The sequence below is a fragment of the Protopterus annectens genome, chromosome 7.part0 (assembly GCF_019279795.1).
Source record: "Protopterus annectens isolate FY-2018-M chromosome 7.part0, PAN1.0, whole genome shotgun sequence".
Classification (NCBI taxonomy): domain Eukaryota; kingdom Metazoa; phylum Chordata; order Ceratodontiformes; family Protopteridae; genus Protopterus; species Protopterus annectens.
The window spans coordinates 118,035,294-118,050,239 of record NC_056739.1 but is presented as its reverse complement, the minus strand read 5'-3'; positions in this window follow the sequence as shown (position 1 = coordinate 118,050,239).

The window sequence follows — 14,946 nt, the reverse complement described above, 5'->3', positions numbered from 1 at the left end:
CTAATAGCCTGTGGCAGGGAATTCCATTTTTTGCAACTGAGCAAGTATAAAATTTCCTTCAGGTTGATTTTTGAGGTTTATAGATGTTGAGGAGTTGCTTGTCATGTGAGCAAATGGGTATATTTGGGTAATAGACAGGTAAAATAGAGTTTAAGCTGGGCATCCAGGGGTTTATGTATTATACTGTGGGCTGTAGCTAGTTGTACAAAGTCAAGGTGCTAGGGTAGTTTGAATCACTTTGAGATTTTGAGGGCTTTGCAATGATGTGTGTAATACTGTTTATTACTGGCAAATGTAGCCACTTTCTTACAGCATATTTTGAGTTTGGCTTTAACAGAAGCCTGCATGTTGATAAGGAGAGAATCTACTTGTTATTAAGACAGCTTTTCTATTATCTCAGGAGCACTATCTGGTAAAGTAACTTGCTCAGAATCAGACAGCAGGCAAATGGAGGTAGAAAGAGTCAAACCCTGCATCCTTAACTACAGGAATCAAAGAGTTTAGAACCTTAATTCTCTGCATTGCCAGACACTCTGCCACCTGTAATCAAAAGTACACAGTTTGAACCCTTTCACCTCCATTTGCCTACTATGTAACTTTGAGGAAGCTGTAATTGATGTTCACATATGTGTGTATCACTCTGTATAAATACTCTGTTCTTGCAGCCTACTATTTCACTAGAAACTTATGAATTAGTGTAGTAAGTTAATGCTGTTGTTTCCTGTATCAAGGTTGTGGAGTTTGAATCCTACCCTCCTTATTTTAATTTAGTCTAGCAGTTGGCACAGAGGGTTAGTTCCTGGGGTATAGGGTTTGAGTCTCTGAGCTCTCAATTGTTTATTGTGTGACCTAGAGCAAGTCACTTAACCAGACAGTTCTTTGAGGTAACTGGAAATCTGGACTAAGTACCTTAATGGTGCCCTGAACTGCAAGCATAGTAACTACTTATGAACCAGTGAATTTATGGTGTAAAGAAAGGAAATTCATTGTAGTAAACAGAAGAATCAAAATATAGGCCATAATTCTTGGCTTCCTTGCTTTGTTGAATGTTAATAGTATAGTTATCATTTAGCTGTGATTAAATTCAAGAGCATGAAGTCTATCAGTTTAAAGTTAATATTTTTGACTATGAATGCATCTTTAATTTAGCTTGTTTTTTCGGGCATGCAATGTGAAATGCACTGTGTTTAGGCTACAGTAGTTTGTGTTATCAAACACATTACACACTTGTCTTTTAAATTCCTGCACCCTTCATGTAGCCACTAATTAGAACTTCAGTATATGTCATTTAACTATGAGTCCAAGCATGCCTCTTGCAGTTTAATAAGTTGCTAGTTTCATTCTCACTAAATGTGAGTTACAAGGAAAGAGACATTTACAGTTTCTCTTACTAAGTCTGTTTTCAATGTGAGAGTCTTTTGTTTAGAAAATGACTGTCAGTTTTTTTGCAGTGAAATTTAAAATAAAAATTTTAAATTAAATCTAAATCTCTGTAATAAATGTAAAAGTAAGAAAGAAAATTGTATGCACACTGACTTGTTTGAACAGAATTTTATAGTAATTGAGTGGAGACAGCCAAGTAATATTATACTGGTATGGCTGACGAGGGCCTGATTCATTATCCTGCACAAGGCCCCATTTGACCACAATAGCTATTCTGGAAGACAAGGAAGATGCAGAAAGGTCAGAAATGACATGTAGGTATCCTGCAAGCATGTAAGCCTACCATCAATACTCAGTATGCTGTATGCAATAATATTTCTGATTTGTATCTGACTTGTGGGTTGTTGAACAAAAGCTGCTTCAACATGTATATTGTTTTTCATTGTTTTGCTTTAGTCATCGCACTAAAGAATTAATTAATTTGTTAGTAACCCTGGATTGTATAATATTGTCTAAACGTGGAATTTCCATAACATATAGTTTTCAGTACCTTCTTTACTGCCTCTTGCAACTGTGAAGGTGTTGACATTTGTCAAGTCAAATAATCTGCATTATTTGGAGTGATAACCAGAAGAATTTGATCTTCCGCATCCATTATGCAGTCATTGTTGCATATTACTGTGATACAATCTTCTCTACTAGTTTGCAACAGATTTCTGTATTTAATTAAAACTGTTACTCTGTCAAGCAGTTAGAGTAGAGAAGTAAAGCTCATTAGAGCAGAGAACTAAAGTTCGTTAGAGCAGAGAACTAAAGCTCGACCTGTTAATGAGCTGCTTTTGAGTCAAGGGTGTCGACTTTAAATCTTTCCAAGTTCACCTACATATGGTGTGACCTTGGGCAAGTCACTTAACCAGACCGTACTGAGGCAACTAGAAATTTGGGTTAGGTTTCTTTATGGTTTCCTGGACTCTCTGGGTTAGGTTTCTTTATGGTTTCCTGGACTCTCTGGGTTAGGTTTCTTTATGGTTTCCTGGACTCTCTGGGTTAGGTTTCTTTATGGTTTCCTGGACTCTCTGGGTTAGGTTTCTTTATGGTTTCCTGGACTCTCTGGGTTAGGTTTCTTTATGGTTTCCTGGACTCTCTGGGTTAGATTTCTTTATGGTTTCCTGGACTCTCTGGGTTAGGTTTCTTTATGGTTTCCTGGTCTCTCTGGGTTAGGTTTCTTTATGGTTTCCTGGACTCTCTGGGTTAGGTTTCTTTATGGTTTCCTGGACTCTCTGAGTTAGGTTTCTTTATGGTTTCCTGGTCTCTCTGGGTTAGGTTTCTTTATGGTTTCCTGGACTCTCTGGGTTAGGTTTGTTTATGGTTTCCTGGACTCTCTGGGTTAGGTTTCTTTATGGTTTCCTGGACTCTCTGGGTAGTAACTGACTCCATAATAGTACCATTTTTGTTAAATACATTTTAAAACCACTCTGATAACAGACAGCACATAGAACCTTTACTATTGTGAATCAATAGAACAATTAACTATCCATTTTGTCAGATGTACAACAGGCACATATCTCCCCCAGACGTACAGCAGATGAGTAACTGGAAATAGCAGCGAACTCAGAAGCAAGCCATGACCAGTCAGAATGGAATTAACGACAGCAAGGGTTTTTTCACTTGTTTGTGCAACTTCAGAGTTTCTTTTAAACTGATTAGAGGAAAAAGGCTCACTTTGGAGTTTTGCTTCTGACATCGTATGTCACAATTCTGCCATTCAGTGTTCTCGAGTAACTTGACATTCCTGCTAGAAGCAGTTTTTGTCAGTATCCCTGCCACCAATTCTCATCTATAGCCAGCCAGCTAACATTGATCCTTGGACAGTGACTAAGCATTTATTTAATACTTCCACGGCACTGCTTGACCTACAGCACAATCAGTAATCAGTTGAGTATCACATGCAAATTCAGTACTAAAAGCCCATAATGCATCACTGAATGAGTTCCCTGCCAGTGACCAATGCCACAGCTTAAAAGGAAGATGGTGGACTCAACAAGTGACCACTGTGGAAAAAGATGAGTTGGTACCTAATGTTGCTTAGTGTATTATGGGTATGAGAATTGGCTTAAGTCCACTGGTGACAGCAAAAATGAGTCTGCAGTACCCCTTATGTTAATTAAGGAAGTACAATGCAATCCATGGTCTTAACTACTGAGGAAAGATAGAGTAAAGTGATCCTTCAGTATCTGTAACCTGATAAGCTTATTGTGCAGTCAATACAGCAGACATTACAGTGCTGCATCTCTTCTTCTAAGTGCTAGAGGTCACAAATGAAGCCCATACTGCAATAATTATAAGTGTTGGGGGTCACGGAAAGCTCCTAGACTTGAAACAATGTTCTACAATAAGAGTCTAAGAAAGATTAATAATTTACTGCCACAGGCTTACTCACTTATGTTACTGAAAACATAATCCCTCATATGGTAAGCACAAGCCCCTTCCTGGCAAGCAGTGAGTCTGTTATCTTCACGTATTATTTATTTATTTATTTTACATTTGGTGACTGGACACAGGTCCTATTTCAGTAGATGCCCAGGGAGAAAAGCTCCTTAATACAAGATACACATAATATTCAAAAATACAATTTGTAAAAATAGTATGTACAAATATCAACATGCAAGGTATAAAGCAGTGGTACAAAAAGTGTGAACAGCAGATCTATTTGATGAAATGTACAGGTTATAGTATATACAGAAGATGCAGTTTAAGAGTTATATGACTTGTGGTAGGAATGACCCACAGAACAGATTTTAGGTAGCAAACACAATACATAGATGTATCTGTAAGGGATATGATACAAGACCTGCTGTGGTTTGCATACTAAATCTAGGTCTGATAAACAATATACACTGCAAATTCTTAGTCTTGTCAATACATAGTATTGCAGAGTGAACAGGGAGTTGAGAAACTGGAGTCTCATTATTGTGAGGTTACTAGTTAGGTAGTTTAGTTGGTGCAAGTGGTTAGATAATTTCAGAAATTGAGAGACAGTTGACCAGGGGTAGTGAAGGAGCATAACCATGTATCTGCCAGATGAGTTTTTAGCATTTGTTTAAACTTTATTAAGGAAGAATGGGACACTATATTATGGAGCAGAGAGTTCCATTTCTTGATTTATAGTTGAAGAAGAGGGAATTACCAGCTGTGTTGCAGGCTTTTGTTACCTGTAGTAGGAATCTATTACTAGTGTGGAGTGATCTGTTTGAGTCTGGAAGTATTAAATTTTGGAAGGCAGGGGTTTTGTCAGGTTGATGAAGGATTTTGTGGGCAAATATTAGTTGGTTCTGGAGGAGGACTTGGGGGAGTACAAGTCTATTAACTTGCTAAACAATGATGTGACCTGAAAGGAGAGTCTGTAGCAAACCTGGTTATTTTATTGTAGCAGGAATTGAGTTTAGCAATTTCAGTCTTTGTCAAGTTTTGAGTATTGGGAAGGCATAGAGGAGTGTAGACATGAGATGGGTGCATGCAATGGTGTGTGCAATATGCAATATGCAAACATATTCCACTATAAGATGGGTTGACCTTCTATTTTTGACATAATTGATCTGTAATCACTTCATGATGACACCTACTTAAGCCCACCTAACCCTTCCCAGTTAAATGAAACTTCCTGACAAAGGTACTTGCAACACTGTCCACTATAAAGTTGATTTAGCTGTTCTAGAAAGATGAAGGACTGAATAGTACATTGTTTCTTATTGAAAAAGTAATTTCTTTAACGATAAGATGCTGAAATGCTATCTATGGTTGAAACAAAGTAAATTAATTAACTATAACCTGTCAGTCATAAGTGGCTGGGTTGGTAAGGCTCTGGTTGAAGGAATCTCCCTAGAAACAGCTTCCATGATTTTACACTTACTGAACTTACTGAAAATAAGCCACCTTGGTGGAATCACAAAATCAGTAGACTATAAAACAGAAGGAAGAAAGTCATGGCAAAAATTAGGAGGCACAGTGCCCAGTAGGTTAAAACATTCTCATCAAACTAAACAAACAACTCAGAGGACAAATAAAGTCTACCAAACCTAAATTTGAGATAAATTTGACCTCCCAGGCCAAGGAAAACCACAAGGCATTCTTTAATTATGTCTGCAACCTCAAAGGGAATACACAATTATGTGCAGAGCTTATTGTAAATGGAGCCAGCTCTACTGAGCCAGAAGATATACCAAACCTACTGGCTGACAAATTCAGTTCCACCTTTACCCTTCTCTCCCCCCACAAACTTCCCTCAGGAAATACCATCAAATATAACTCTCCATGCTCTCATTAGGGAACAGGTCCTTAATGCTCTCTCTAAGGTCAAGAGCACTGCATCAATGGGCCCAGACAATATCCCAGGAAGCCTTCTAAAAAGCATGAAACATGACCTATCAGGGCCTCTGGAATTGCTGTTTAACTGTAGCCTTCAAACAGGCTGCATGGCTCATGAATGAAAAACAGCAGCAGTCATCCCTCTGCACAAAGGTGGGCCATCTACAGACCCTGGAAACTACAGACCCATAAGTCTCAATAGTCTTATATGCAATACCATGGAAATAACCATGGAACTGATGAATAATGATATAGTAAACCTCCAGGCAATGGACCCAACCCAGTTTGTTTTCATCAAAGCAGGTCACGCCTACTCAACCTGGTAGACTTCTTTGAGAAGGTCACCAAAGCAATGGTTGAGGGCAAAATGGTTCACACTGCCTACCTTGTCCTGGCCAAGGCATTTGACACAATACCCCACTCCGGCATTGTTGACAAACTGAAGAGGTTAGGTATAAACCCGTATGCCACCTGGTGGATAGCCGAGTGGCTCATAGACAGGACCCAGGAATTTAGACTTGGGGAGTCCACCTCTAGAAAGAGGCCAATAACAAGTGGAGTCCCTCAGGTATTGGTCCTTGGACAACTCCTTTTTTGGCATTTACTTCCCTGAAGTCAAGACCAATGTCAGTGGTCTCTGGTTAACTAAATTTGCAGATGATTGCAAATTAGGAACTGTCATTGAATCCCACACTGACACAAATATTCTCCAGAAAGGACTAACACAGACAAACAACTGGTGTTGACATCACACTCGCTTTTGTACGGGAGCATGTTGGCAACTCTGAAGGAAGTGACAGTGCATCACAAAGTCACTCACATGATGACATCACACTCACTCTTGTACAGGAGGAACAGCCAACGACCTCAACAGCAGTATCTCCAAGACCAGAGGAACTCTTTCAGGATAATGGCAGACATTCAGAGGTAGCAGTTTCCACAGAGACCCCTTTACAAAGGACAGCCAGATGCAGGAATTTGTTACAGCTACACCAGGAAACACATAAATCATTGGCTGCCCAACATAAAATGTTCTGTGACATTGTTAAGGGTCAGAGCACTGCCACAGAGTCAACTGGAAATGGTCAGGGTTCTCCAGGGTGTCTGTGAGGATTTCCAGCACTACATGGAAACTGCACAAAGTAGGGATAATGCCACGATCACACTGATGCATAGTATGGCGGCACACCAAGTATCCATGGTCACCTCCATTTATATACTAGTTTGGACATGCTAGAGTCCAGCTGCAGTAAGTCTTGCAAGGGGAACAGCATGTGGTACCATCCAGACTCATGCAAAACCCACATGAGAATACATATGCTTTTCAGGAAAGTACTTTAAGTAGTCTAGGTGAACAAGGACAACAGATTTCATGGAGACCACTTTAGTGTTCATGTACTGCTACCAGAACCTCCCATTTGAGGTCATGATCACTGTCACACACAGCACTGTCAGATCAGTGTCTGCAGGGTCACCTGCATATTAATAGATTATGACACTGGACCAACTTACCTTTCTGTTCTCATGGTAGCCCCGCTTCAAAATCACTTGCAACATCACCAAGCCTATCTTTAGGATATGTGTATGACTCATTTGATCCTGAACAAGTGTGAATTATGTCTGAGAATTCTGTAACTATACACTTTCACCTTCAGAAGCACAGCTGATTGTTCAATTTGAAGTGAAATAACATAAAAAAATATTTTTGTAGGGGAGAGCCACCTTTGCAAATGTATGCATTTCATCCCTGTAAACCTACTATGTAAGCCATCAAGGAAAGGTGGAAAAAATCTGTACAACATTTCTTTGCAGTTATGAACAGCAATGCTATATGCATTGCCATTGTTACAGGTGGCAGTTAACTACAACTTAAAAGCATTAACACACAAACATTTTCAGGAGTATTATAATAAGAGAATTCCAGGCTAAAATGAGTATCCTGACATATAAATACACACTGCTGCCACTTCCCCATCACCACTGCACAAATGATGATTTTTTTATGTCTCTGAAGTCAAAAATTATTGTACAAATAATCTGATAAGCAGTACTGCAGCAAACAGAATCTGAGAAGAAATTGCATAATATAAAAACAGTATAACACATTTTCTTTCAAATGCAATGCATTAATTAGATGACATTTTGAAATATTGAGACTATTTAATATTTCTGTACTTAAGTAAATCACTACAGCAGAATTTATTCATCAAAACAGAGAAAATTTAATTATTATTTACATGATGCCTTACAATGTCACTGAACAAGAGTCAGTGAGTACTCAGGCATGATTTTAACAATAATACAACTATCTTCTGCAAAAGAAAAAAACATAATTTTAAGATGAGAGAGAATGTCAGATGAACAGTGACAACAGACCATGCACCACACAGCATAGCCCACAGATATCACTGCATACATCAGTTATACTCTGTGTATTTTTTACAAGAAAGGAAACACTAATCTGAGTGCCTGGGTCCATAGTTCTGGAATAGATGTTAGCTCTTTACCTGCATATGCATGAGCCTGCCATGTAGAGTCCCTTAGTATTGCTAGCAAGTGGTCATCATTAGTCAAACTGGGACTGCAACTGAGAGCTGCGGTGACAGCATGGGTCACTTCAAAGGACAGACACTTGATCATATTATGCAGAATGCAGCATGCAGTAAACATCCTGCATACAGTAGCTGGGTCATACTGAACAACACCCTCAGACTTATCCAGGCACCTGAAATGGTTCTTCAGCAGGCCAAAGACCCTCTCAATGACAATAATAGGTCTGGGGCAGGGATGTGTTATATGTCTCCCCTGCAGTTCCACATGGATTTCTCACTGATATCATTAGCCGTGGCTCCAGTGGATATCCAGCATCACATGAAAAACAAAAGAGAGAGAGGAAAAATGACAGGGAGACAAAACAAAACAAAAATGTTTAGTATTCAGCAATATATTTTAACATGAATAACTAGTTTAAACTAAATATAAAAAAATATTTTCCACTTACCAGCAAGATGACCACTGGACATCATACCAGGCATGAAGAGACAGTACAGTGAGCCAGTGTGCCAGATATGGGAATCATGTACACTATCAGGATGCTGGTCAGAAATGTTGGTGATTCACTCCTATGAATCACAAACTACCTAGCAATTGATGGAATTGTGGTAATGCTTACTCTTTTGATCAGAAGGGGCCCTAATTGCCACATGGGTGCAATATACTACATCAAGTACCTCAGGGAAGTGTGCCACCCCATAAAAGGCACACATAGTCCTGGCTTAATCCTGAGGTGACACCAGGAAATTACTAATCGACACATGCCAAGAATACATCCAGGCATTGCTGCAGTATCCTCAAGACAGAAGCCTGTGAGATCCCCATTATGTCTCCAGTGTGTCTCTGTATAGTATAGTATAGTATAGTATAGTCAGGCTATACATACCTTAATATCCACGAGGATAGGAAGTCATGCATTCCTCCAGTACTGCTATGGGGAGTCAAACATACCCACTAAGACACTTTTAATGTCTCAGTCCATTCTGAACTTATCAAGGATTTCCTCATTGTCAAAGTTATACTGAGTTATCCTATGTTTATATTTTCACCATCGTGGCCTGTGACAAAGTTATACTGAGTTATCCTATGTTTATATTTTCACCATTGTGGCCTGTGACAAAGTTATACTGAGTTATCCTATGTTTATATTTTCACCTTTGTGGCCTGTGACAAAGTTATACTGAGTTATCCTATGTTTATATTTCCACCTTTGTGGCCTGTGACAAAGTTATACTGAATTATCCTATGTTTATTTTTTCACCTTCGTTACCTGTGAGCCCCACTGGGCACTAGTGGATTTGTCCCAGCCAAGACAAGCAACTCACACTTGGAAATAACCAAATTATCTGCAAATGACAACATTATCATGGACTGCAACACAGATAGGCTTGGCGAGACTTCCCTTTGCATAACGTATCTGTGGACTGCATGAACAATTTCGAAAATTTCACTATGAATTGCAAATGGTGCAGAGAATACCTCATTAGTATACGCCAAGTTAAATCATTGCTCGTTTACATCTCATTATTACACATCTGCATAAGCTCATTCAAGGTCATGGCATATGTGTGTAAATGGCCTCTATGAATCACAACTCAGCTGCGATCATTTACGAACATTGCAGATAGCTTAAATGCATTTACATAAATGACTACGAATACCACCCTTAGTGCTAAAAGGCTACTTTAATAAGTTTCATTCTTAAACCTGACATAGACTTCAAAAGCGATCGATTTTATCACATACTGCATTCTTTTCCCAAAACATTGCAAAGCATTGTACTTTCCATTAGACTAAGTAAACTGTTTTTGTTTTCATTGAGGATTCCACTATCAAAATGTGTTTATATTTGCTATTTTGATGTAAACAATGGAACATTATTTTTTATATATATTTATTTCCTGTTAAAATGCTGTTAAAGATATTCCAATTCTTTTATTTGTTAAATTTATTTCCAATAAAAAGATATTGGACAAAAAAAAATAGAGATGACACAACGATCAGTAGCCAGATAAAATTCCAGTTGCTTTAATGTTTAGTAGATTAGAGGAGATAATATGGTATATAATAGTCTCCTTGTTATCATCTTATATAAACTGGAGGGCCCAGAGTGATTATAATGATTAAACATAATTAATTTCGAAGTAAATATACTACGATTATTCATGAAAGAAAAGAATCTCTCACGTATTATTCCTGAATTTGTTTTAGATTTATATTTCAATTATGAGAGGGATGCATGACTAGTGCCTAGTGGAATGCTTATCAGGATAACTCCTCCGTTTTTACTCTATACTTTGCATTATATGGACACTGATTCTAATGTGAGGAGAAGACAGGATATGTCTGACCTACACTTTCAACTCATCCAGCCTTTTTTATGACAGCTATTATGTCTGATGACACTGTATCTAGATAAACTCACTTCATTGGTCTTACTGTGGAATTTAAAGCAATGTCAATGATATATAAAATATTAGGATTGTAAAGATGGACAAAGGTAGCTAATTGTGTTACTTCGTTGTACATACTACTGCCTTAAGATTTATGATTTGTTGAGTCAGAAGTAGTTGAACATGGTAAGTCACAAGGAAAGCAAAACAGTGAACAGTCACTAAAATCAGGAAGTACACCTCACCTCTCCAGGATTTGGGTGTAATCATTGGACCTACAAAGAAAGAGGTGATAAACATGGGGACAGGGGAGTGAATGATAATTATAGTTAGATATTTTTGCTAGGCCAACAGTGAAAGAGACTTTTATAGGCATGACATAGAAGCAGCTAGTAGAGAAGAATGCTATGATATAGTGAAGAAGTATACATTTAAATAGACTGCATAGGATAGGTTCTGGCTCCATTTTTCATTTTGGCACTATAGCTATTGTGGGTTTTATGAGGAGGACAAAGGGATGGAGATGTGAGTGTCAGAGAAGAATAAATGCATCTATATTGATACATGATAGTCAAAAGGAGAGAGAACAACTAAACTAAGGCCGTGCATTGTAGACATACTGGGAAGTGCAGGTTGATAGGAGACGAAAAGAAGACGGAGACTAAGGTTTAGGATGCAGTAAAGTTAAATATGAAGAGGAAGGAGTGACAAAGGTGACTACGTGGACAGAATGGAACGGGAAATGTGAGGTAAGATGGTGACATCGGTCTGGATGGACAAATAAAAATAACCGAAAGAAAAGGATAAATAGTGTGCATTTGTTCAGCTGAAGGTGGACGGAGATATAACTTACAAAAGGTACTTCAGGAGCTCCTTATAATGTATAGTAATTGAGAATAAATATTTGAAGTTGATGATTTGCAGTGCATAAACCATCTGAGCCAAGGATAATAAGATTAATCTAGCTAGGAATATGCATTATATTGTTACTTTAGATGACATATAAATGTATTTTTATAAAAATATTTATTAGACGTACAAGAGGGCAACCCAATGGTAATCTGGTTTGTTCAAGTGTTATACACTGAAAAATAATCAGAAAAGATAATAAAACAGAATTAATTTGGAAGAAACTGGAAAGGACTGAAGTGTTATGACATGTGTAGTAAGTAGAGAAAGTTAATTGCTAGTTTTAAGAATGATTTTGCGGGAGTGACTTAGTAAAACATAAACATAAGAGCCTGAGGGGTGTGCAGAAAGAGAAAATTAACAGTAAAATGAGCCTAACTCTACACGAGGCATGCAATAATTAATTGCAGTGCCTGCACAAAATGTTTGCCTCACCAGCTATCCAGCCAGACAGGTTTTCACAGAGAAAGGATCATTAGTTTGCTGCTCCAAGGAAAATACTGGGCATGAGAGGTCAGATCACAAATGTTTTTTACAAAACAAGCACAAAAAGTGATTTATTATTACTATAGATGTTCAAACAGTTACATGTCATTACCAATGTATTTAAACAATTTTAATGAGAGATATAGTGTGTAGAAGTGTTAAAGCACTCTGCACCATTCTAGATTGTGAGTCCTAGATATGGATTGCAGTCCATAATGATGGCACACTGATGTACCCCGTCATTAACAAATTGCACACACCATGCTGGACTGTGAGTCCTAGGCATGGATTGCAGTCCATAATGATGGTTTGCTGATGTACCCCATCATAAACGAATTGCACATACCATTCTGGATTAGGATTCATAGACATGAAAGGCAGTACATAATGTTTTTTAACAGATGCACCTTATTGCTACACCTATATTGAAATATAAAAAAAAACTGTGAGTGTCAGGATGGATTTTCTTTAGTAGAATTATTTCAGACATTCATAGGTTCATAGGTAGGTAGGTAGATAGGTACTAGGCTACCGGCTCAAGGGCTTACGTAAGCCTAGCCAACAAGGTTCCCTGGCTTACGCCACCCAAGAAAGTTATTTTCCTGTGCCACTGCAGAGACACAGAAGTGATCCCCGGGGTGTATTTCCTATTTCCCATCCACTCATCAAGATTTTTCTTGACGAGTGCTAATGAAGAACTTTGCTTGACATAGATGGGTAGCCTGTTCCAGAGTATGGGAAGTCTCTGAGACAGGAATCTATCCCTCCAGCATGTCCTGTTTATTGTGGTGACAAGGTTTAGGTCCCTAGAGCATGTAGCACAGAGGGATTGGGATTTCTTTAGGTGTAGTATGTCCAACAGCTCTGGGTTTGACATAGCTTTATATGTTAGGTAGAGATCACCTCGGAGTAGGTGATATGCTACGGAGTAAAGCTGGAGTTTTTTGAGGTGGTCCGTGTAGGGCATTTGTTTGAGGCCAGTAATTCTCTTTGTGAGGTACTTCTGTGGCCTTTCCAGCTGCTGCAGATATCTTGTGAGGTACATTCCAAAAGGGGCATAGTACTCTATAATGGGTCTAATGAGTGTCGAGTAGAGGGGAACAATGACCTCTTTTTTCATGGATGAGAACCATATGATGATGAGGTGTGCCACGTAGAAGGACTTCCTGACTACTGTGGTGATGTGACTATCAAAGGAGAGACGACTATCCCCCTGGGTCCCAAGGTCTCTTATCACACATTCGGTGTTAAGTAGATTGCTGCCTATGTGGTAGTTCATGGGTACAGAGTTTTTACTAAAGGAGATGACACTGCACTTTTTGGCAGTGAGCTTGAGGCCATGGCTCTGACACCAGGCATCTGTCTCAGTGAGGCCCTTCTGTAGGATGTCCACATCATTTGGTGACTTGACTATGGCTCCTAGTTTGCAGTAATCTGCGAACTTTGTTAGCCAGAGGCCTTCTGTGTTAGCCTGTACTTCAGAGAAGTAGATACCAAACAGGAGAGGTCCCAGGACAGAACCCTGTGGTACTCCACTTGTCACTGCTTTGAGGTCAGATTTGAAGTCTGCAACTTTTACAGTGTGGGTTCTGTCAGTGAGCCAGTTGGCAACCCATCTTGTGACATAGGGATTTATACCTAGTTTAGTGAGTTTAGCTATAATTCCAGAATGGGGGATGGTGTCGAAAGCCTTGGCGAGGTCAAGATAGGCTGTGTGATCCACCTTGCCCTAATCTACGGCTTTGGTGACTGCCTCAAAGAAGTCGATCAGGTTCAGGAGGCATGATCTGCCTTTTACAAACCCAAACTGGGTGGGATCCAGAGTTTGGAGGTTACCAATGTCTTTGTTTATGAGTTCCATGATGATACATTCTATGGCCTTGCAGACCAGGCTCATCAGGCTAATAGGTCGATAGTTCCCAGGATCAGTGGTGGCTCCCCCTTTGTGGAGTGGGATAACTGCTGCTGTGCACCATTCAGTGGGCACAAAGCCTGATGTGAGGCTATTATTGAACATGGTGCTTAAGTGGGGAGCCAGTTTATTCTGAAGTTCGTGTAAAACGCAGCCTGTGATGTTGTCCGGTCCCATTCCAGCTGACAAAACTGGATTTCTGTATTTCAGACCAAAAACATGGTTATGCTGTGAACTAGGATAAGCCCACAGAGTGCTGCTTTGTTCTGAAACGAAGGAACATTGAGTGCTTGAATGCAGCAGCATAATTAATATGTCTGTGCAGTTTGACCATGTTTACCTACAAATCTTATACTGAATACAGCTTTGTTTGCATAACTATGCAAATGAAATCATGAGAAATTGCAAACTATGTGAAAAAGAAGCTGACCGAAAGTCTCTGAATAATAATTACATGTTTCTACTGTCAACCTAAAATGTGAAATATGGCTGGAAGAAATGTTCCAGAAAGATTTGATCCATGTATTGGATTCTGCAGTTCTGCTATGTCAGTTTTTCTAAGCTTGTTATCAGTATAGTTGAAATGTGCTATCTATTCAGACACTACATGTTTCTACAAATTGCTTTCTATGTCTTAGTGGTTTTATTCTAGTGGCAGATGGAGATGAAAAGAGGAATAAACTTCTTAACACCCTTCTTTAATGAACTGCACACAGGAGAACAATGTGCACAGTGGTGTACAAAGTACGCCGGTGCTCATCTGTCTCCTGCTCCCACTGCAGCCTAACAGCTGATGTACTGTGCTGTGTTGCAGGGAATATCTAGGTACAAAAACATACTTTTCTACACTTCTGTATGTAGGTGCCCCTTGCTGTGATGTCCTCTACCATCATGCTGGACTGGGATTCATGTAGGTATCACAGCCACGGGCATGACACTGATGTT